Source organism: Rhinatrema bivittatum, chromosome 7 (genome assembly GCF_901001135.1).
Source record: "Rhinatrema bivittatum chromosome 7, aRhiBiv1.1, whole genome shotgun sequence".
NCBI lineage: Eukaryota > Metazoa > Chordata > Amphibia > Gymnophiona > Rhinatrematidae > Rhinatrema > Rhinatrema bivittatum.
In genome coordinates, this window is record NC_042621.1 from 1,273,346 (window position 1) to 1,295,793 (window position 22,448).

General features: G+C 45.3%; 1 long non-coding RNA gene across 3 annotated transcripts; it reads left to right on the plus strand.

Moving 5' to 3' along the window:
• The first annotated feature begins 374 nt into the window (after positions 1 to 374).
• On the plus strand, positions 375 to 22,325 carry LOC115094936. 3 transcript variants are annotated; one of them, XR_003857641.1, is made up of 3 exons: positions 375 to 711; positions 2,139 to 2,499; positions 16,863 to 22,325. It is a non-coding gene; the product is annotated as an uncharacterized LOC115094936 (long non-coding RNA). The 3 variants fall into 3 exon arrangements; XR_003857639.1 differs by lacking the exon at positions 375 to 711 and adding an exon at positions 720 to 902; XR_003857640.1 differs by lacking the exon at positions 375 to 711 and adding an exon at positions 720 to 902 and having other exon boundaries at positions 2,139 to 2,288.
• Positions 22,326 to 22,448: the final 123 nt, after the last annotated feature.

A 22,448-nucleotide genomic window follows, 5' to 3' on the forward strand; every position in this document is an offset into this window, starting at 1 on the left:
GAGAGAGGGTTTCTATGCCTTCAGCTCTGTATTCTGCCCACAAAACAGAATCAAAATATTCACATATCACATAGTAGATGTGGGAACATGTAGGCTTATCCACAAGGAATCGCCAATATACATCAGTCTGACCCAGACTGGTAACCAAAATGTCTTCTAGAATGTCCCAATTTCTGCTTTGCAGAGCTGAATCTGAATCCTGCACACAAACAACTACAAATCCCAGAATGCACTGTGCTCTGGAGCTAAGGCTAGAGATGGAATTACTAGGGCTCTGAGCTGTGATTAAAAATAGAGGATAATGCTTCCAGCACAGCAAGGTTTGGCCTTCCAAAAGCAGAGAAGCTATCGGCATCAGCTCCCAGTAACTCCTGGCTGTGTAACAGTCAACCCTGCCATAGTAAAACCTGGCACCCTTGAATGGAAAAATGCACACACGGAGTCGCTGCTCACTTGCTGTTTTCAATTTTTCTCTCCGTGTTTCTATTTTTATTCTAAAACAGCAGTAATCACTTCCAGGCCTGCTGGGTGATCTCAGCAAGCGCTGAGCCCGGGAATCCGAGGAAGAAATGTTGAGGCTGCAGTGTGGAGCTGGCTGCTGCCTCACGAGCCCCCCCATGTCTGGAAGACGTGGTGTGTAAACGGACAGCCATCTTCTTTTAATGAAAGCCAGAGAGGAAACCAAATCCGACCTCAGGAATGAGTCACGAGGTGCGCTGGTAGAGATGGGGGATGTTCAGTCTCCTGAAACTGGGGGCTCTTCTTATATACTGCTTTGGTATATTCTTTGCATGCTTTTTGGGCTCCTGCACACGTTTTCACTGTCTCTGCCTGCCAGTGCACTTTGCTTAAAGGACTATACACAGTTCTGGGCACAAAATTCTGAAGGGCAACTAAGTAATGTATGTATTTATTTATTTATTTAGAATTCTTATATACAATTAACAAATCATATCGGTTTACAATATAACAAAACAATCGCGGCTAAGGCGTTACAATAAAACAAAGCTTCTAATATTTATTTTATTTATTTATTTATTTTTAATTTTTATATACCGAGGTTCTTATAGAGACTACAAATCACTCGGGTTTACATATAACGATAAACTGCCCAACAGAGATAAGGGGCTTTACATAGAACAGTGGCACATATGGAACAATATAACTGGATGACAATTTAACATAATGATAATAAATAATATAGTATAGTTTAACATTGTAATTAATAAAATTATGTAATATAATCTGTATAATTTAACTATTTAACTTGGATATAGTGACATATTAACCATGCCAGATATAAATAATAAGATAAAATGAATTTTTGAACTTAGAAATTGTAGTCCAGTTGCAGAGGAAGATATAAATAATAAGATTAATTTTTAGAACTCAAAGATTGTTGTCCAGTTGCAGAGACCTGAAGGTAGGACTTGGTATGGTGACCATAATTAGGGGATACTTCTTATTTGGGAAGACTTTCCGTCTTGGTAGGATTGTGAGTCTGGGAAGGCTTGTTGGAAAAGAAGAGTCTTTAGTCTTTTTTTGAACTCTTGATGATTGGGTTCAAGTCTTAGATTTGGGGGGAGCATGTTCCACTGGTGGGGGCCTGCTAAGGATAGCGCTCTTTTGCTCAGAGATGATTTTACTTGTTGGGCATGCAGTGTTCCTTTGTAAGCGCTTCTGATTGGTCTAGAAGATGTGTGTGGTTGGAGTTGAAAGCTTAACGTGATGGGAGCTATTTTGTTTGTCGCTTTGTGGATGATTGTGAGTACCTTATAGAGTATCCTTTGTTTAATGGGAAGCCAATGTATATAATAGAGTATATAGAACAACATGTATATAATATATAGAACAATGTATATAATATATATATATATATATTATATACATGTATATAATGTATATAATATATTATATACATGTATATAACAATGTATATAATATATATATATATAGAACAATGTATATAATAGAGTATATAGAACAACATAACAGTAGCAGCTAAAGCGTTATATTAAAACATAGGGTCTAATAAAGTATAAATATGAGAATAAATATGCGAAAAGAAGTGTAAATGTGATAGCATTTATAATAATGGTCTGTGCTTTTTCTCCTGCCTCCTCCTCCTTCTCTTCTAGTTTCAATCTGGAGTCTGAAAAATGCTGCAAAATTCAAGGGAAATAGGACTTAGTGATTTGGAATGTGCCTGACGGGGAGAATTCCATGGAGACTGATGAAACGTCCCCATCAGCTATACAGCAATATGGGCCAGCCTGGTGGCTCAGGCAGTAAGTGCTGATCCCGGAGTTGGGACTTTTGCTCCTCGGGGTCAGCTGGAGCTTGAACTGAGAGTGCCGCAGAGGCAGTGCACATACTCCTTCATGCTTATTGCGCTGGGTTGATGCCTGGATAACTGCAAAGCTCCAGAGTCAGCCATTGGTGCATGGTCCTTGGTCCAGGACTGATACTGCAATGACCAGGCAAGGTGCACCGGGGCGGGTAAGATATATAAAAGGGGGGGAAAATCCCAGGTGGTTGCAAATGAAGGCTCAGGGTGCCAGATCCCAGCCCTGGTTATGATTGAGCAGGAAGAAACTGCCAGACACGCACAAAAAATGAAATAGGGGAAGATGAGTTTGTGGTAATGGGGTAGAGGAAATAAGTTCCAGCAGTAGAGTCAAGCAAGGGAAAAGACTTGGAGGGCTGAGCACTGGGTGAGGTAGGTGAGGGTGGTAAGTAATTAAAAATAAAAACAAGAATGGGAGGAACTCAGAAGACAGACAGTACAGTGAGCTGAACTGTTTCATCTTGGATGGACCAAGGGGAAAATGATGGAAAGTGAAAGATGAGCAGGGCACAGGTTGGAGTTTTGTATGGAAGAACATAAGAACATAAGAAAATGCCATGCTGGGTCAGACCAAGGGTCCATCAAGCCCAGCATCCTGTTTCCAACAGTGGCCAATCCAGGCCATAAGAACCTGGCAAGTACCCAAAAACTAAGTCTATTCCATGTTGCTGTTGCTAGTAATAGCAGTGGCTATTCTCTAAGTCAACTTAATAGCAGGTAATGGACTTCTCCTCCAAGAACTTATCCAATCCTTTTTTAAACACAGCTATACTAACTGCACTAACCACATCCTCTGGCAACAAATTCCAGAGTTTAATTGTGCGTTGAGTGAAAAAGAACTTTCTCCGATTAGTTTTAAATGTGCCATATGCTAACTTCATGGAGTGCCCCCTAGTCTTTCTACTATCTGAAAGAGTAAATAACCAATTCACATCTACCCGTTCTAGACCTCTCATGATCTTAAACACCTCTATCATATCCCCCCTCAGCCGTCTCTTCTCCAAGCTGAAAAGTCCTAACCTCTTTAGTCTTTCCTCATAGGGGAGCTGTTCCATTCCCCTTATCATTTTGGTTGCCCTTCTCTGTACCTTCTCCATCGCAATTATATCTTTTTTGAGATGCGGCGACCAGAATTATACACAGTTCTGGATGGTTCTGCGTTTCTGATATGGAATAACTTAACATTGGTTGGCAGAGTAACACAAGGAAGTAATTTAGAAAAATTTAGTATTTGTGGAATCAAAACACTTAAGTAAAGTTCAGGAGAAGTTAATTATTAATACCATAATATATACTACAGGTAATTTATTTTTAGTTATTCTGATCTTTAGTAGCTAGGGCAACAGGATTCATTAGAGAAAACATAATTAATGGATAATGAAACATGTTTTATAAACTAAAAAAGGGTTTTGGAAAATTGTACATAACCGTACCTATTATTGATCTTTGACAAATAAGTGCAAAATTAACCCTAACCAAAATTATAAGAAATAGTAGGCCTATTAGAGATCATAGGTAAACCGATAATGATCATAGATTAGATAAAATTACTAATCAGTTGGAGAAATTACTGCTTGGATAGGTAGTGATTTAGGTCATCATGTATCTTCTGCAAATAGAACAAATTAAGTAAATTTCTTCTGAGTTTGCTGGTAGTATCATATTTTAACTTTAAGAACATAAGAAATTGCCATGCTGGGTCAGACCAAGGGTCCATCAAGCCCAGTATCCTGTCTCCAACAGAGGCCAAACCAGGCCACAAGAACCTGGCAAGTACCCAAACACCAAGAATATCCCATTCTACTGATGCAATTAATAGCAGTGGCTATTCCCTAAGTAAACTTGATTAATAGCAGTTAATGGACTTCTCCTCCAAAAACTTATCCAAACGTTTTTTGAATCCAGCTACACTAACTTCACTAACCACATCCTCTGGCAACAAATTCCAGAACTTAATTGTGCGTTGAGTGAAAAAGAAGTTTCTCCGATTAGTCTTAAATGTGCTACTTGCTAACTTCATGGAATGTTCCATAGTCCTTCTATTATCCGAAAGTGTAAATAACCAATTCACATCTACTCGTTCAAGACCTCTCATGATCTTAAAGACCTCTATCATATCCCCCTCAGCCGTCTCTTCTCCAAGCTGAACAGCCTTAACCTCTTCAGCCTTTCCTCATAGGGGAGCTGTTCCATCTCCTTTATCATTTTGGTTGCCATTCTCTGCACCTTCTCCATCGCAACTATATCTTTTTTGAGATCCGGTAACCAGAATTGTACACAGTATTCAAGATGCGGTCTCACCATGGAGCGATACAGAGGCATTATGACATTTTCTGTTTTATTAACCATTCCCTTCCTAATAATTCCTAACTTTCTGTTTGCTTTTTTGACTGCTGCAGCACATTGAGCCGACGATTTCAATGTGTTATCTACTATGATGCCTAGATCTTTTTCCTGGGTGGTAGCTCGTAATATGGAACCTAACATCGTGTAACTACAGCAAGGGTTATTTTTCCCTTTATGCAACACCTTGCACTTGTCCACATTAAATTTCATCTGCCATTTGGATGCCCAATCTTCCAGTCTTGTAAGGTCCTCCTGTAATGTATCATAATCTGCTTGTGATTTAACTACTCTGAATAATTTTGTATCATCGGCAAATTTGATAACCTCACTCGTATTCCTTTCCAGATCATTTATAAATATATTGAAAAGCACTGGTCCAAGTACAGCTCCCTGAGGCACTCCACTGTTTACCCTTTTCCACTGAGAAAATTGTCCATTTAATCCTACTCTCTGTTTCCTGTCTTTTAACCAGTTTGTAATCCACGAAAGGATATCGCCTCTCATCCCATGACTTTTTAGTTTTCTTAGAAGCCTCCAATGAGGGACCTTGTCAAACACTTTCTGAAAATCCAAATACACTACATCTACCGGTTCACCTTTATCCACATGATTATTAACCCCTTCAAAAAAATAAAGCAGATTTGTTAGGCAAGACTTCCCTTGAGTAAATCCATGTTGACTGTGTTCCATTAAACCATGTCTTTCTGTATGCTCTACGATTTTGATCTTTAGAATAGTTTCCACTATTTTTCCCTGCACCGAAGTCAGGTTCACTGGTCTATAGTTTCCTGGATCGCCCCTGGAGCCCTTTTTAAATATTGGGGTTACATTGGCCACCCTCCAGTCTTCAGGTACAATGGATGATTTTAATGATAGGTTACAAATTTAAACTAAAAGATCAGAAATTTCATTTTTTAGTTCCTTCAGTACCCTAGGATGCATGCCATCTGGTCCAGGTGATTTGCTACTCTTTAGTTTGTGTTCCGATTGTGTACCCTTGGGCCGGTTGGAACAGAAGATGGTTCGTTGTGGAGGACCACGGCAAGCGTCCCAACTGGGAGGCGGCTCGGAGGGCTCAGAGAAGGCTTCAACACTGAGACACGGTGGAGTCCTATGCGACCAAGGATTCGGCAAAGGCTGAAAGGACGGACGACGTTGGGCCCCAGTGACTGACAAGTCTTCACCCTGGAAGCCAGTACTCCCCCAGGAGGAGCCCGTAGGAGTCCAGCCGCTGGGACTTTTGGAGATTCGCCCTGGAAGCCGGAGCCCCCCCAGGAGGCGCCCGTAGGGGCCCAGCCGCTGGGACTTAGGTGAATCTTCTGGGCCAGCGAAGACCAGGAAGAAAGCTGAGTCAGAAGCCGGGAGTCGGAGGAGAAACCAAGCCAAGGAGGAGGCAGAAGACGGAGTCGTGGACGGAGCCGGGTCGGAGCCAGAGGTCAGAAGCAGATACCAGAGCCAATGGACGAAGACGGAGAACAAGTCAGGAGTCAAGCCGGGTCAAGAACAGAGAGCAATCCAGGAGAACGCAGCAACTCGAGATCAGGAACCTGAGGAACCTCGTTGCAAGGCACTGGAGTGATCTAGATGCAGGGTACTTATACCCTGAGGGCATCTGATGTCATCCACAGCAAAACAGAGGGTTTTCCTGTGGTTGCCCCTTTAAGAGGAGCTCCTCCCCGCGCGTCAGGGGGTGGGGCCAGCCAAAGAGGGAGAGACGCGCTGGAGGGCCTGCAGGCCTGAAGAAGCCCCGAAACGGCCCGGGCTGCCCTCGAGGTAGGTGGAGGGACCGGGGCATGGCCCGGGACCGTAACAGTACCCCCTCTCCTACGCCCCCTCCCTGGAGGCCTGGGTTTACTTGGGTGATCCAGATGGAACTGGCGAAGGAGGTCTTTATCCAAGATATGAGAAGAGGGCTCCCAGGAGTTTTCCTCCGGACCGTAGCCCTCCCACAAGGAGGTATTCCCACCGACAATGGTGGAATCGTACATCCAGAACTTCCTTCACTGTATAGATGCCATCGTTCTCAGCTTCGGCAGCGGTGGGTTCCGGAAGTTTATCGTGAAAGGAGGAGAGCACCACAGGCTTAAGCAAAGATACGTGGAACACGTCGTGAATTCGTAAAAAGTAATCGCAGCCGGTAGGACACCGCCCCAACTCATTCCGCTACGGGGAATGGACCAATATACCTGGGAGCCAGGCGCATAGAAGGGACCCATAGACGAATATTCCTGGTGCTCAACCAGACTTTACTCCCTGGAAGGAGGACCGGGGCTGGTCGCCGTAAACGATCTGCGTACTTCGTAGCCTTGGCAGAGGCAGTTCGAAGCTTTTCCTGGGTAGATATCCATAGCGCACGCAACTGCTGGGCAGTAAGCTGAACCGCTGGTGAAGAGACAGTCAGTGGCAAAGGCAATGGAGGCCTGGGGCTCTTTCCATAGACGAGCTGAAATGGGGACTGGTCAGTAGTGGAGTGCTTGTGGTGGTTATAGGAAAACTCAGCCCATGGTAAGAGGGTGACCCAGTCATCCTGTAGATCCCCAACGAAAGCTCGGAGGAAGGCCTTCAGTGTTTGGTTAGTCCGCTCAGCCTGGCCGTTGGCTTGAGGGTGAAAGGCAGTAGTGAGATCCAGGCGCACCCCGAACGTCTTGCAGAGGGCCTTCCAATACTTTGCCGTAAACTGCAGCCCACGGTCAGAGGTAATGTGTGAAGGCAGGCCATGTAAACGGAAGACATGTTGGATAAAGAGGTTAGCCAGTTCTGGCGCTGAAGGTAGCTTGGCGAGAGGCCCAAAGTGGGCCATCTTAGAAAAGCGGTCGACCGTGACCCAAATCACAGTCTTCCCATCAGAAACTGGTAGATCCACAATAAAGTCGGTGGACAGGTGAGTCCAGGGCTCCGTGGGAGTGGGCAGTGGCTGTAGAAGCCCCCAGGGGCGTCCATGGAGAGATTTCTGTCGAGCACAGGTAGGGCATGACTGGACATAATGGCGTACATCGTCCTTGACTCGCGGCCACCAATAGAACTCAGTCAGGAGTTCCAGAGTCCTGGCGATCCCTGGATGTCCGGCGGTCAGAGAGTCATGGGCCCAGGCTAGAACCTTCTTGCGAGAACGAGTAGGTACCACCGTCTTACCCGCCAGAGCCACTTCAGAAGCCACTAGTAATACCTTGGCTGGATCCAGGATGTATTGAGGCGGGTTAGGTGCATCTTCAGGCTCCGATGTACGGGAGAGTGCGTCTGCTCGTATGTTCTTCACCGCAGGTCGATACCGGAGAGAAAAGTGGAATCGGCTAAAAAAGAGTGCCCAGCGTGCCTGGCGGGGATTAAGGCGCTGAGCCCGGCACAAGTACTCAAGGTTCTTGTGATCAGTGTAGACGATAATCGGGTGCAGGGCCCCCTCCAGCCATTGGCGCCACTCGTCGAAAGCTAGTTTAATAGGCAATAGCTCCTTATCGCCGATGCCGTAGTTCCTCTCCGCCGGTGTGAACCTACAAGAGTAGAAGGAGCATGGCAGGAGCTTGCCTCCAGCAGATGACTGGCTTAGAACTGCCCCCACGGCTATATCCGAGGCATTCACCTCTACGATGAACTGACGTTGGGGGTCTGGGTGGCGCAGGCAGGTATCCTGGAGGAATGCCTCTTTAAAGTCGCGGAAGGCCCGAATGGTCATTGTTGGCCAATTCTTAGCATCGGCCCCCCTCCTCATGAGGGCCATCAGAGGAGCCACCATCTGAGAGTAGTGGGGAATGAACTGCTGATAAAAACTGGCAAACCCCAGGAATCGTTGAAGTGCCTTCACCCCCTGCGGTTGTGGCCAGTCTCTGATTGCAGCAACTTTTTCAGGGTCCATCAAGAAGCCAGTAGAGGACACTATATACCCTAGGAAGGGTAACGAATCCCGTTCAAAAACGCACTTTTCCAACTTAGCATAAAGTTTGTTCTCTTGGAGCTTTAGCAGTACTTGTCAGACATCTTGGCGGTGCGTCTCCAGATCCTTGGAGTATATAAGGACATCATCAAGGTAGACTATGACCGAAGACTGTAGCATGTCTCTAAGGACCTCATTCATGAGGTTTTGGAAGACCGCCGGGGCGTTGCAAAGGCCAAAGGGCATAACCAAGTACTCATAATGGCCATCCCTCGTATTGAAAGCGGTCTTCCATTCATCACCGGGAAGAATCCGGACCAGGTTGTATGCTCCTCGGAGATCCAATTTGGTAAAGATCTTGGCCCCCTGCAACCTGTCTATGAGCTCCGGTATCAGTGGCAGGGGGTATCGATCTCGCCGAGTAATGCTATTCAAGCTGCGGTAATCTATGCAGGGGCGAAGTGATCCATCCTTCTTAGCGACGAAGAAGAAACTGGCTCCTGCCGGGGATTTGGATGGCCGAATGAACCGTCGCTCCAGGTTCTCCCGGATGTACGTGGACATAGCTTGGGTCTCAGGAAGGGACAGTGGATAGACCTGACCTCGCGGTGGTGTGGTACCAGGCAGCAGGTTGATCGCACAGTCAAACGGACGATGTTCCGGAAGAATTTCAGCTCTCTCCTTGGAGAAAACGTCATGGAACTCCTGATACTGGGGAGGTAGGGCCAATGGAGTCGTCAGGAGCGGTACGGAGGCACAAAGTATCCCCTTCAGGCAGGTACTGAAGCAGGCTGGACCCCAGGAAGCCAAATGGAGGGAGTCCCAGGCGATGACAGGTGAATGTCTCTGAAGCCAGGGCAGCCCCAGAATGATCAGGTGCATGAATTTCTCTAGAATGAAAAAGGAAATCTCCTCTTGATGCAAAATGCCCGTACGTAGGACAAGTGGCTGGGTACGCGTGGCAATGGTGCCAGGAAGGAGTCTCCCCTGGATGGAGGATATGTGAAGCAGAGGTCTTTGGGGTTGCACCCCGATTCGGAGTTGCTGAACCAGCTCCTGAAGGATGAAGTTCTCCCCGGCCCCTGAGTCGATCAAGGCTTGTGTTTCAAACTCTCCGTCCGGGAGAAGCAGAGTTACTGGGACGAAGCATGGGGAGTCGGTAGCGGCATGACCTAGGGTTGGCTCCCCCGCTGTCCCTAGGTCCGAGCGTTTCCCGGGCGCTCGCTACAACGGGCAAGGAAGTGGCCTCTTCCACCTCAGTACAGGCAAAGACCCAGCGAGCGGTGCCTCTTTCTTTCCTCCTGGGAGAGAGGTCCTCGACCCACCTGCATGGGTTCAATATCTTGGGTCCCAGAAGAGGCTGACGGGGAATTCCCACGGTGGGAAGGAGCGGATCCAGAGGTAGCAGGCCTATGGACTGCCCTCCTCTCTCGGAAGCGACGCTGGATGCGGTGGTCCACCCGGCCTGCCAATTCAATAAGATCGTTCAGATCATCAGGGAGATCTCGGGCCGCCAACTCATCTTGCAATCTCGGGGAAAGACTCTCCAGGAAGATACTGTGTAAGCTGTCACTTCCCCAGTTTAACTCAGCAGCGAGGGTCTGAAAGTCCATGGCATGTTCTGCTAGGGACCGGTTGCCCTGCCGCAGCTGGGGCAATTCGGAGGCAGCCGTGGGTTTGCGAGCGGCCTCGTCAAAGACCTGCCTAAACACAGAAACAAAGTGGACCAGATTGTTCAGGCGGGGATCCTGGTGCTCCAGCAGGTTGGAGGCCCAGGCCAAAGGTTTCCCATCCAGTAGGGAAATAATAAAACTGGTCTTGACCCGGTCGGTTGGAAACTGAAGTGGGAGAAGGTCGAACCGAATATAGCATTGGTTCAGGAATCCTCGACAGAGCCTCGCATCTCCTGAAAACTGTGAAGGTGCCGGCATCTGGATAGTAACTGAAGCTGCAGGAGGGACCCCAGCTCCGGGTGCCGTGGCACTGGCAGCCGTGGCTCCACCAACGCGGTCGGCTAAAGCTTGTACCGTTGCCGTCAGGGTATTGAGGCACGCTTGCTGTTTTTGTAGCCTCTGGGCTATACCTGGAATGGCCTTCAAGCCTGCAAGGTCCGCCGGGTCCATGGCCTTGCAAACTGTTACGATTGTGGACCCTTGGGCCAGTTGGAACAGAAGATGGTTCGCTGTGGAGGACCACGGCAAGCGTCCCAACCGGGAGGCGGCTCGGAGGGCTCAGAGAAGGCTTTGACACTGAGACACGGTGGAGTCCTATGCGACCAAGGACTCGGCAAAGGCTGAAAGGACGGACGACGTTGGGCCCCGGTGACTGATGAGTCTTCACCCTGGAAGCCGGTACTCCCCTAGGAGGAGCCTGTAGGAGTCCAGCTGCTGGGACTTTTGGAGATTCGCCCTGGAAGCCGGAGCCCCCCCAGGAGACGCCCATAGGGGCCCGGCCGCTGGGACTTAGGTGAATCTTCTGGGCCAGCGAAGACCAGGAAGAGAGCTGAGTCAGAAGCCGGGAGTCGGAGGAGAAACCAAGCCAAGGAGGAGGCAGAAGACTGAGTCGTGGACGGAGCCGGGTTGGAGCCAGAGGTCAGAAGCAGATACCAGAGCCAATGGATGAAGATGGAGAACAAGTCAGGAGTCAAGCCGGGTCAAGAACAGAGAGCAATCCAGGAGAACGCAGCAACTCGAGATCAGGAACCTGAGGAACCTCGTTGCAAGGCACTGGAGTGATCTAGATGCAGGGTACTTATACCCTGAGGGCGTCTGACGTCATCCACAGCAAAACAGAGGGTTTTCCCGCGCTGGCCCTTTAAGAGGAACTCCTCCCCTGGCGTGCGCATCAGGGGGCGGGGCCAGCCACGCCGGACCGTCGGCGTCTCTCCCGAGGAGGGAGAGATGCGCTGGAGGGCCTGCAGGCCTGAAGAAGCCCCGAAACGGCCCGGGCCGCCCTCGAGGTAGGTGGAGGGACCGGGGCACGGCCCGGGACTGTTAACAGTTTGTCAGTCTGGCCTACTACATCTTCCAGGTTCACAGTGATTTGGATCAGTTTGTCTGACTCATCACCCTTGAAAACCATCTCCAGAACTGGTATCTCCCCAACATCCTCATTAATAAACACGGAAGCAAAGAATTCATTTAGTCTTTCTGCAATGACCTTATCTTCCCTAAGAGCCCCTTTAACCCCTCGGTCAACTAATTGCCCAACAGACTCCCTTACAGGTTTCTTGCTTCGGAGATATATATATATATATATATAATTATTTCTAGTTTCTCTGGTTTACTTTTATATCCTCAGCAACAAGAGTCTACAAAGGGAACAACATATAACTATATACCTCATAGATTTATAAATATATTTTATGGTCTGAAAGAATAAGATAAGACACTTCATGCTTCCAAGCCTCAAGTAAGCAAGCAAACAGGAGCACAAATGGTATTGATCCAGTAGATGTTGCTGGATGGGAGTTGATGGCGAATTCAGCCCAGGGCAACAGTTCAGCCCAGTCATTTTGACGAGTACCTACATAGGCACGAATGAACTGCTTGAGTGACCTATTCATTCTCTCCGTTTGCCCGTTAAAATGAGGATGGTATGCAGAGGTGAAGTCGAGAGAGATATCAAACTTCTTGCACAATGCTTTCCAGAACTTAGCTGTGAATTGGGTTCCTCTGTCAGAGACAATGTGCTTTGGCATGCCGTGTAGGTGAAAGATGTGAGCGATGAAAAGCTTTGCAAGCTCCATGGCTGATGGCAAGCCAGAGAGAGCCACGAAGTGAGCCATCTTCGAGAAACGATCCACTGTTACCCAGATGGTGTTTCCTCCTGAAAGTGGTAAATCTACCACAAAGTCTGTAGTGATGTGTGTCCAGGGCTCGTCTGGCACTGGCAAGGGTTGGAGAAGGCCCCAAGGTCGACCAGGTGGCGGTTTCTGTCTGGCACAATTGGAACAAGAAGCAATGTAGGAGAACGTGTCTTCCTTCATGGTGGGCCACCAGTAGTACTTCTGAAGTTTTGCCAGAGTTCTGCGTTGACCAGGGTGTCCAGCCAGTTTAGAATCGTGGGCCCAAGCTAACAGCTTTTTCCTTAGGTTCTTAGGTACAACAGTCTTACCCACAGGTACTGGGTGAGTAGCTGACATGATAATTCTTTTCGGGTCGATGATATGTTGGGGTTCATCAGGAACATCCTCGGAGAGAAATGAGCGAGATAGGGCATCTGCTCTGACGTTCTTATCTCCAGGGCGATATTTCAGCACAAAGTCAAACCTGTTAAGGAACAGGGACTATCTCGCCTACCTATGGTTTAGGCGCTGTGCGTGGTGGAGGTACTCCAGGTTTTTATGGTTTGTAAAAACTGTGATCTGATGTTGTGCACCTTCAAGCCAGGGGCGCCACGCCTCAAATGCCATCTTTATTGACAGGAGTTCTTTATCCCCTATGCCGTAGTTCTTCTCCGCTGGCAAGAAGCAATGGGAGAAAAATGAGCATGGGTGTAAGGTCTTAGAGTCACCAGACTGGCTTAGCACGGCTCCTACGCCTACTTCTGAGGCATCGACCTCATAAGAACATAAGAACATAAGAAAATGCCATACTGGGTCAGACCAAGGGTCCATCAAGCCCAGCATCCTGTTTCCAACAGTGGCCAATCCAGGCCATAAGAACCTGGCAAGTACCCAAAAACTAAGTCTATTCCATGTAACCATTGCTAATGGCAGTGGCTATTCTCTAAGTGAACTTAATAGCAGGTAATGGACTTCTCCTCCAAGAACTTATCCAATCCTTTTTTAAACACAGCTATACTAACTGCACGAACCACATTCTCTGGCAACAAATTCCAGAGTTTAATTGTGCGTTGAGTAAAAAAGAACTTTCTCCGATTAGTTTTAAATGTGCCCCATGCTAACTTCATGGAGTGTCCCCTAGTCCTTCTACTATCCGAAAGAGTAAATAACCGATTCACATCTACCCGTTCTAGACCTCTCATGATTTTAAACACCTCTATCATATCCCCCCTCAGTCGTCTCTTCTCCAAGCTGAAAAGTCCTAACCTCTTTAGTCTTTCCTCATAGGGGAGTTGTTCCATTCCCCTTATCATTTTGGTAGCCCTTCTCTGTACCTTCTCCATCGCAATTATATCTTTTTTGAGATGCGGCGACCAGAATTGTACACAGTATTCAAGGTGCGGTCTCACCATGGAGCGATACAGAGGCATTATGACATTTTCCGTTTTATTCATCATTCCTTTTCTAATAATTCCCAACATTCTGTTTGCTTTTTTGACTGCCGCAGCACACTGAACTGACGATTTCAATGTGTTATCCACTATGACACCTAGATCTCTTTCTTGGGTTGTAGCACCTAATATGGAACCCAACATCGTGTAATTATAGCATGGGTTATTTTTCCCTATATGCATCACCTTGCACTTATCCACATTAAATTTCATCTGCCATTTGGATGCCCAATTTTCCAGTCTCACAAGGTCTTCCTGCAATTTATCACAATCTGCTTGTGATTTAACTACTCTGCACAATTTTGTGTCATCTGCAAATTTGATTATCTCACTCGTCGTATTTCTTTCCAGATCATTTATAAATATATTGAACAGTAAGGGTCCCAATACAGATCCCTGAGGCACTCCACTGCCCACTCCCTTCCACTGAGAAAATTGCCCATTTAATCCTACTCTCTGTTTCCTGTCTTTTAGCCAGTTTGCAATCCACGAAAGGACATCGCCACCTATCCCATGACTTTTTACTTTTCCTAGAAGCCTCTCATGAGGAACTTTGTCAAACGCCTTCTGAAAATCCAAGTATACTATATCTACCGGTTCACCTTTATCCACATGTTTATTAACTCCTTCAAAAAAGTGAAGCAGATTTGTGAGGCAAGACTTGCCCTGGGTAAAGCCATGCTGACTTTGTTCCATTAAACCATGTCTTTCTATATGTTCTGTGATTTTGATGTTTAGAACACTTTCCACTACCTCAACGATGAAGGGCCTGGTTGGATCCGGATGTTGGAGGCATGGCTTGCTCGAGAAGGCGTCTTTCAGTTTCTGGAATGCTGTTACTGCCTCAGTAGGCCAATTGGTGACGTTGGCACCTTTCTTGGTCATAGCTGTAAGCGGAACAGTTAGTGAGGAGTAGTTCTTGATGAATGATCTGTAGTAGTTGGTAAATCCCAGAAATCGTCTAAGAGCCTTTATACCTGTGGGTTGTGTCCATTGTCATTCCATTCAAAGTCAGTAAAAGGCAAGATGGACAGGGGTCAGGGAGGGATTGAGGGTGGGAATGCACAATGCTCATGGAAAAATCTCAACTGGGCAGAGGGATAGGCCAGTTTGGTCTTTATCTGCTGCCATCTATGTGTTAAAAGCAAAGGGGAAAAGAAAAATGTGGAAATATAATTAATTGGAATATGTTACTTTTTAAAGTGTTAAATTATACTTTGTGCATACATGTTACATGTTTTAAAATTATATCTGCATCTAATGAAAACGGCATGAACATGAGTATCCTCCCGCCCCTGATGGCAGGCACAGAAATCCTGTGAATTGCACGGGTGCTCTTGCCTCGGGTCCCTGCCAAACATGCAACTCCCGCATCCCGCACACATTTCCACCTGCTGGTAGGATGGACAGTATAGCCATCTGCAAACGTGTGTGGAGAGTTCCTGACCTGTGGGAAACATGCAGAAATCGCCGAAATTATTTTACTCAAATTTCTTCCTTAATTAAAATTCTTAAGAGGCAATGTGATGGAACTATTTTTGATATATAAGAAATAAATGACGAGTGATGGCTTTCTACTCTTATTAACTCTGGCTCCTGCTCTATGTTTGCTTTCTTTCTTCCCCATCTGTCACTGTACAGGTCACCCCAGCCATGGCATCACCTAAAAACACTTGAGGGGTGTTCTGGGGTTATGACTTGGGGTTGCCAGGCTGAGTAAACAGTATCACAGAACTACAGTTGCTTTCGTTTAGTATATGATGAGCTATTTCTGAGGGAATGTTTGTTTATTGATGGGAGACTCCTTGGCAAGAGATAAAGAAATCAACTGCCTTTTCTGTATTCCTTTGCCCTGCTGGATGTACGCCAGGGACAGAGTGAGGCCTGGGGGCAGAACAAATCACAGCTTGAAATTATTCCAAAGCTAACACCTTGCCCTCACCCAAAGTTTTCATTCATTTTGTGCAACCAATATAACACAGTAACATGGTAGACGACAGCAGATGAAGAACAAAATGACCCATCCATTCGGCCCAGTTGAGATTCATCTATTTTGGGCAGATGAGCATATAAAATTCCCGTACACAACCAAACACCAGTTCCCCCTCCCCCAGGTTTTTACCCGACTCTCAGCCCTTTTCCTGCTGCTGCCCTTGGTATCTATGCCAAGCACGCCCAAAATCTGCCACAGTGATGTCCTCTACCACTTCCATTGGTAGACCGTTTTAGGCCTTGCAGTCTTCAACTTTGCTTCTTACGAGTCCATTGTCCAAACACCCAAGTCCCCCTTCCAAGTCTTAACCCCACAGCCACCAAGGCTAGTGAGGCTGTTGTAGAAGGTTCCAACCTCCCCATGTTCATTGAAGTTTAGATTTTAACTGTGGTCCCTCCATGCAGGCCAATCCCAGCCTTCTTAGAAGCTATTGTACCATGGCTGTTAAGGATTGCAACCGCTGCTTCATGCAACTATATTTTTGTTGGCCTTGTCCAAAACTGTGAAGGACTGTGAAGGACTGTGAAGGACTTCAAAGGGGCGTGGGATAAACACTGTGGATCCATCAAGTCTAGAGGGCGTGAATAAAGTGGAGGCAGCAAAACACTGCATGGAGCGGCAGTAGCCACAGAGGCATTCAAACACTGCACGGAGCGGCAGTAGCCACAGAGGCATTCACGGAGCGGGATGCCAGTGGCCAGTAGTTATTGTTCCACCTTCACGGAGCTGAAGGATGGAGGGCTGCTATCTCCAAAAAAAATTAAAAAAACAAACAAAATATAATAACAGGGGTGGGTAAGAGTATGGGGCAAGGGTGTGGCCTGCTTGTTACTGCAGTTGCTACCCCTAATTGAGCTGGATGTCACTTGGATGCAGATCCGGCGCTGCTCTCTGGGTTGGTGGTGGGGTGGAGGGGAATTAGGGCTGGAGGGTACTGGAAGCCAATAGTAACAGGTGGGAGAGAGAAAAAGGGAAATAAAAATGGATAAAGTGTGTAGCTTGCTGGGCAGACTGGATGGGCCGTTTGGTCTTCTTCTGCCGTCATTTCTATGTTTCTATGTTTCTTGTAGGTTAAATATACATAAGGCTGCTGCAACGAGGACAAGATGGCCGCCGAGGAATGAGCAGCAAACGCTGAGCTCCGGAGTTGTCTGAATCTTTCTTAGCTTTAATTGCCTACAACTTTAATATTTCCTCTTTTAAAACTGTGGTATCATGCCACATACTAAACGCAAAGCTAAAATTAAAGAAATTACCCCAACCTCGATACAACTAACTCGTCAACCCCGGATTGAGGAGGTATTTGCTGGACTGGTGCAGTCGTTGCCGGAGGGAGGGGCCACTGGAGAAATCAGCGGAGAGCAGCCGCTGAGCCCCTTGGCCATAGAAACATCACCGAGCCCCAGCGTGCCAACAACCCCAGAAGCCCCGCTTAGGAGATTGGAACCTGATTTGAACATCTCTGCTCTGCTGGAAGGAAAATCTGCTATCCAGGAGGGGGAAACCCAGAGAGGAGGCGAGGAAATCGCAATACCCTCGGCGAGCCCAGAGTCAGCGGGCTCCAGAGACCCACTCGTTGAAGCGACGCATCGAGTCTGGGAAGGAATCAATCTCTCAAAGCAAGGAATGAGAAGAGAAGGTGAAATACAAGTGGTATGTGAATCTTCACAATCTATTACTTCTAAAGCAACGTTAGAAGAAATTCTTAAGGGAATTTCGTCCATGGAAAAATGATTGCTTCTTTAACGATGATGGTAAAAGAGAGCATTACTAAAAGTCAAGCTATAGAGAAAAGAGTGGAGAAAAATGAATCTTTAATCCTTGGTCTGGAAAATAAGGTAATTGAAATGGAAAAAATTCAAGGCAATTTGATTAAATCGGAAAATTTGCAAATGACTAAGATGGAAAATCTTGAAAATCATATAAGGAGGAATAATATAAGAATTTTAAACTTTCCTAAACTGCATTTGCTTGCTCATTGAAAACTTCTTAGATGTTATTTCCTTAATATATTGAAAATAGCGGAACAGGATCTACTGAAAATTGTAAAAATTTACTATTTGCCTCAATCAGTCAGAATGAAGGAGCATAAGGGTCAGAAGGAGAAAACGGAGGTTTCCTTCGATTTGACTACTAATCTGGAAAAATCCTATGATTGAAGAAAGAGCTACCCTGTTTGTGCAATTTGATACTTCATCTGAAAGAGACTCTATTCTTAAAATGTTTTCCTGATCTAAGCTCAAAAATTTTATGGTTACCCGATAAAAATCTTTCCAGATATAACTAAGATAACTCAAATAAAGAGAAAAAAATGTCTGGAAATGAGGGAGGAAGTCCAGGCAAGGGGGCGGGGGGGCAAAGTTTCTGCTCCGGTTTCCATGATATTGCCTTATAGTTTATAAAAGTACTAGATATATATTTAAAGAACCGGATCAGTTACGTGTTTATCTTCATTCTCATTCTAATTAAGCTTCAGGGGGATGTTGGCAAATAGAAATATAAACACTGGTTAATTCTGAAGCAATTAGGGTAAATGTACTTTGTTATAATTTCTTGTGATTCTGCTTTTTATTTACATCTTGTCTCCTACATTTCCTGTAATTTTGACATGAATAGAAAGGGATGTTAATATATCATATTAAGAAAATGTATAATCCTGTGTTAAATTTCTTAAATGTCCCCTATAATGTCATATTTCTGAACTTTATGTTTTGTAAAAAATTTTGAAAATTCAATAAATAGATAATTAAAAAAAATATATATACATACATATGGCTAATATCTAAATGATGCCATGATGAGAAGGCAGGACAGACTAGAAGAGATCTCTTCCCCTCTCAGCACAGCCAAGCTACTTCCTTATCCCCATGGACATGCTGACCTTTTTCTCCTTTCACTTAGTGGGTTAATCTGCAGTTATTGGAGAATCAATCTTGTAGTTTACACTCATTAACAGCAATCCCCCCCCACGAGTGACTAATTTTGAGGTTAGCCTGACGAGGTGGACTCTTGTCCTGGAAAGCTTATGCCTCGATAAATTGGTTAGTCTCTAAGGTGCCACCAGCTTCCATTTTTTATACTAAGGACTAACGTGGCTATCTCTCTGAAGTTTTAAAATAAATGCTTGTAATTACTTTCTCCCGATCTCACTAGGGCTGGGGCCAGAAATGAGGATGCTAGAAATCGGCTTCCCTCATTATCACACCTTCTTCCCAGCTACTGAAGTGACATGGAGTCACTGATAAATTTTAATTCTGATTAAAGTGTGGGGAGGAATCCCCCAGAGGACTCCCCTGCATCATAAGGAACGGCTTAACAGAACCAATCATTTTCATAACTGATAATCAGGCATGGAACGGCAGGGTATGGTTAATTAAGTATTGTTTACTGAAGGGCAATTCTCTCTGACATATGAAATCTCTTTGCTGCTTGGTTTGAACCAAAAATTGGAAACATTCTCTGCCTCTGGCTGGTAACATGACTAATGTTGATTCATCTACTGTAAATCATTACTTGTATAGCTTCTTTATCTTTATTTGCAAGCAAGTTAAACTCCTCACTGGAATTTACAGTGTGGCTTGACCTCGGATAAATGAATTAGTCTGATTGGTTACTGAATGCTCCAACTCTTTATGTATTCCTGAATGAGCACTGCTCCTGGGTAAGAGCATTCTGCATACCACAGAATAAATAAACCTTGGGTGGGGCCTTATATGGGAGGCAATGACGTTTTGTTAGTGATGATGGAATGAAAAGCATCACCCTTGGATGCCTGGTCTCTCATTATGTTCAGTGACCCCCCCTAGGATACCAAATGGAGAAATGAGTTGCTGTGACAGATCTCACAAGCCATGTTGATGTAATGTGTTCCATGCTCTGAGACTCATTTCCACACATTGGGGCATCTCTCATCTTCCCGTTTGCAGAGCAAGTGGCTGCATCATCCATGCCCTCTCTGGATCTGGATCTGTTGAGGTTTGTCCACTGTCTTTGAAGGAGGTCAAAGCCAGGAACTGTTACTGTAGGGTCAGTAACAAGAGGTTGTTCACTGAACAGCACGAGTCCCACAGTTCAATGCACCTGGATAGTGTTTTTGTATCAGCAGCACAGATACTGGCTACTGTGTCCCAGAATGGCCAGGGTGACTATAAGCACTTTTGGCAATGATAATAGAATCATGTTTTATGACTTTTTGTAGGATTTCAAGTCATTTGCTATTTTGACATCATAACAATCCATGAGATGCATTTAGATGCAAGTTCCAAGGAGCTTCCTTTAGTGCATGAGGCTTAAAATGAGGTCATGCAACATTTGCTCTCTTTAATCACTTCCTCATTCTTTGCCTCTGCTCTGGGTAGTGAGCAAGATGTAATCTGCAAATCCCAGAGGCAGGCAGAGCTCTGGAGTCCCAATGTGCAGATGAGATGATGGCATGCAGAAGAGGCCTTTACATTTCTTAGCAACTGAGGAGCATTCTGGGAAAGGGAGACCCTGTGCCCCGGGGTGCATCCTGGCTGCTGGCACTAACCTTTGAAAAATAAATGGAGCAGCTTGTAAACCAGACCATGGGGGAAAGTCAATAGTCACTCAGAATTGCATGGTTTGGAGGGATAGGTCTTCAATACAGGCATAACCAGGAAGTTATAATATCCTGGCAGAGAGGCTGTGGTTAAGGTTGAAGTAGTCCAGATGGATTTAAATAAAGAGCCCACAGATATGAATGATTCCAAACTGCCTGTATCATCTGCTTATAAACAGGTTGAGAATACAAATAAAAAAAAAAAGAAATACAAACAGAATGCTGGAAGTCTGAAAAATAAAATTGGAGAGTTGGAATGTATGGCATTTTACGAGGATATAGACATAAAAGGCATCTCAGAGACTTGTGATACCAAGGTACAAATTATATCAATATGACAAGATCTATCAAATTGGGGGAGGGGTGGCACTGTATGCTAGGGATGGTACAGAGTCAAGCAGGACAAGAGTTCTGCAGGAAGTTAACTGTACTCTGGAATCCTTACAGATAAAAATACCAAGGTTGATGGAGAAGACATTGTATTATTCTATACAATGTCATATCATGACATTGTATAGAATAATTTCCCATTCCTTCATTCAGTTTATTTGCCAACAACTCTAAACACTCATTTTGGTAACATTTATTTCAAAATATACTGACTATAATAGTAATAATCAGTCTTTTAATCTTGAATTTTCAAGAAATCACTAATTAGTATGAGTTACCCTCACTTTCTGTCATAATTGAACTGCTATTTTTATACTGCTATTTTTGATCCTCCAGTACCCTACACCTCCTTGGATGTATTGTTGAGTTTTATCGTGTATTAACCTAATGTATAAGTTACATTATTATTGTTTACAAACTTGTTTCGCTATAATTTAATTTTTGATTGTAAAGCTTGTTGCTAATTTAATGTTCTCTGTAAACCGAGGTGATGTTTGCTAACGAACCGCGGTATATAAAAATCCTTAAATAAATAAAAAATAAAATAAGAAGAACAATGGGAGTATACTGTCACCTGCCTAGCCAAGATGAGGAAACAGAATGTCAAATTCTAACAGAGATTAGACAAGCTAAACAAAGCAGCAGCACAATAATAATGGGAGATTTCAATTACCCCAATATTGATTGGGTAAATGTCACATCAGGACATGGTAGGGAAGCAAAGTTCCTAGATTCTATAAATGACGGCTTCATGGAACAGCTGGTCATGGAACCAACATAAGAAGGGGGTACCACTTTATACCTAGTCCTCGGTGGAACTCAGCCATGGTTGATCCACTTGGCAATAGTGATTGTAATACACTTAAATAAATACATTTGACATAATCATTGCAGGGTAGATAGTAAGTAAAAGTACTGCAACAGCATTTAATTTTCAAAAAGTAGATTATGATAAAATAAGGAAATTAGTTAACAAAAAAAAACAAAACTAAAAGGAGTGATGGCCAGTGTTTATAGTTTGCATGAGACATACATGTTGTTGCAAAAATTCCATCTTAGAAGCCCAGAGAAATTATATTCCATGCAAAAAAAGGTATTCAAAAGAAGACCAAACCACTGCCAGAATGGCTGAATAGTGAAGTCAAATAGTCAATTAAATCCAAAAGGGCTTCTTTCAAAAACTGGAAAGCAGGCCAAAATGGGGAAGATAGGCAAGAACATAATGTTACACACCCCACCCGCAGTCATCCCGCGTTCGGGACCGCTCCTTCGGGGTCACATAGCGGGTCCCGGCCCTGTCTCCCTCGCAGCCCTCGCGAGCCCAGCTAGGCCCCAGCGGCCCACGACGGCAGTAGCCGGGCCTTCGGTCACACGCCAGGCCCCACGCCGGACCTCAGCATCCCAGCAACTAGCCACGCCCCTACGCCTTAGGACCCGCCGCCCTGATATGGGTTCTAGGGCAGGGCCTAGTTCCGCGGCGCACCCTGATTGAATGGATGTTAAAAGGAAGTTCCTGGCCTCACTTCCTTGCCTTGGCATTCAGGTCGGTTTGTTCCTGAGATTGCCCTTGCTTGTGTTCCTGTTTGCCTGTTTCTAGTCTCGTTCCAGGATCCTTCTGTTCCAGTTCCAGTTCCGTTCCTGCTTGTTTCTGCTTCCTTGCCCTGCTTGTTCCTGTCTTCGTTGTTCA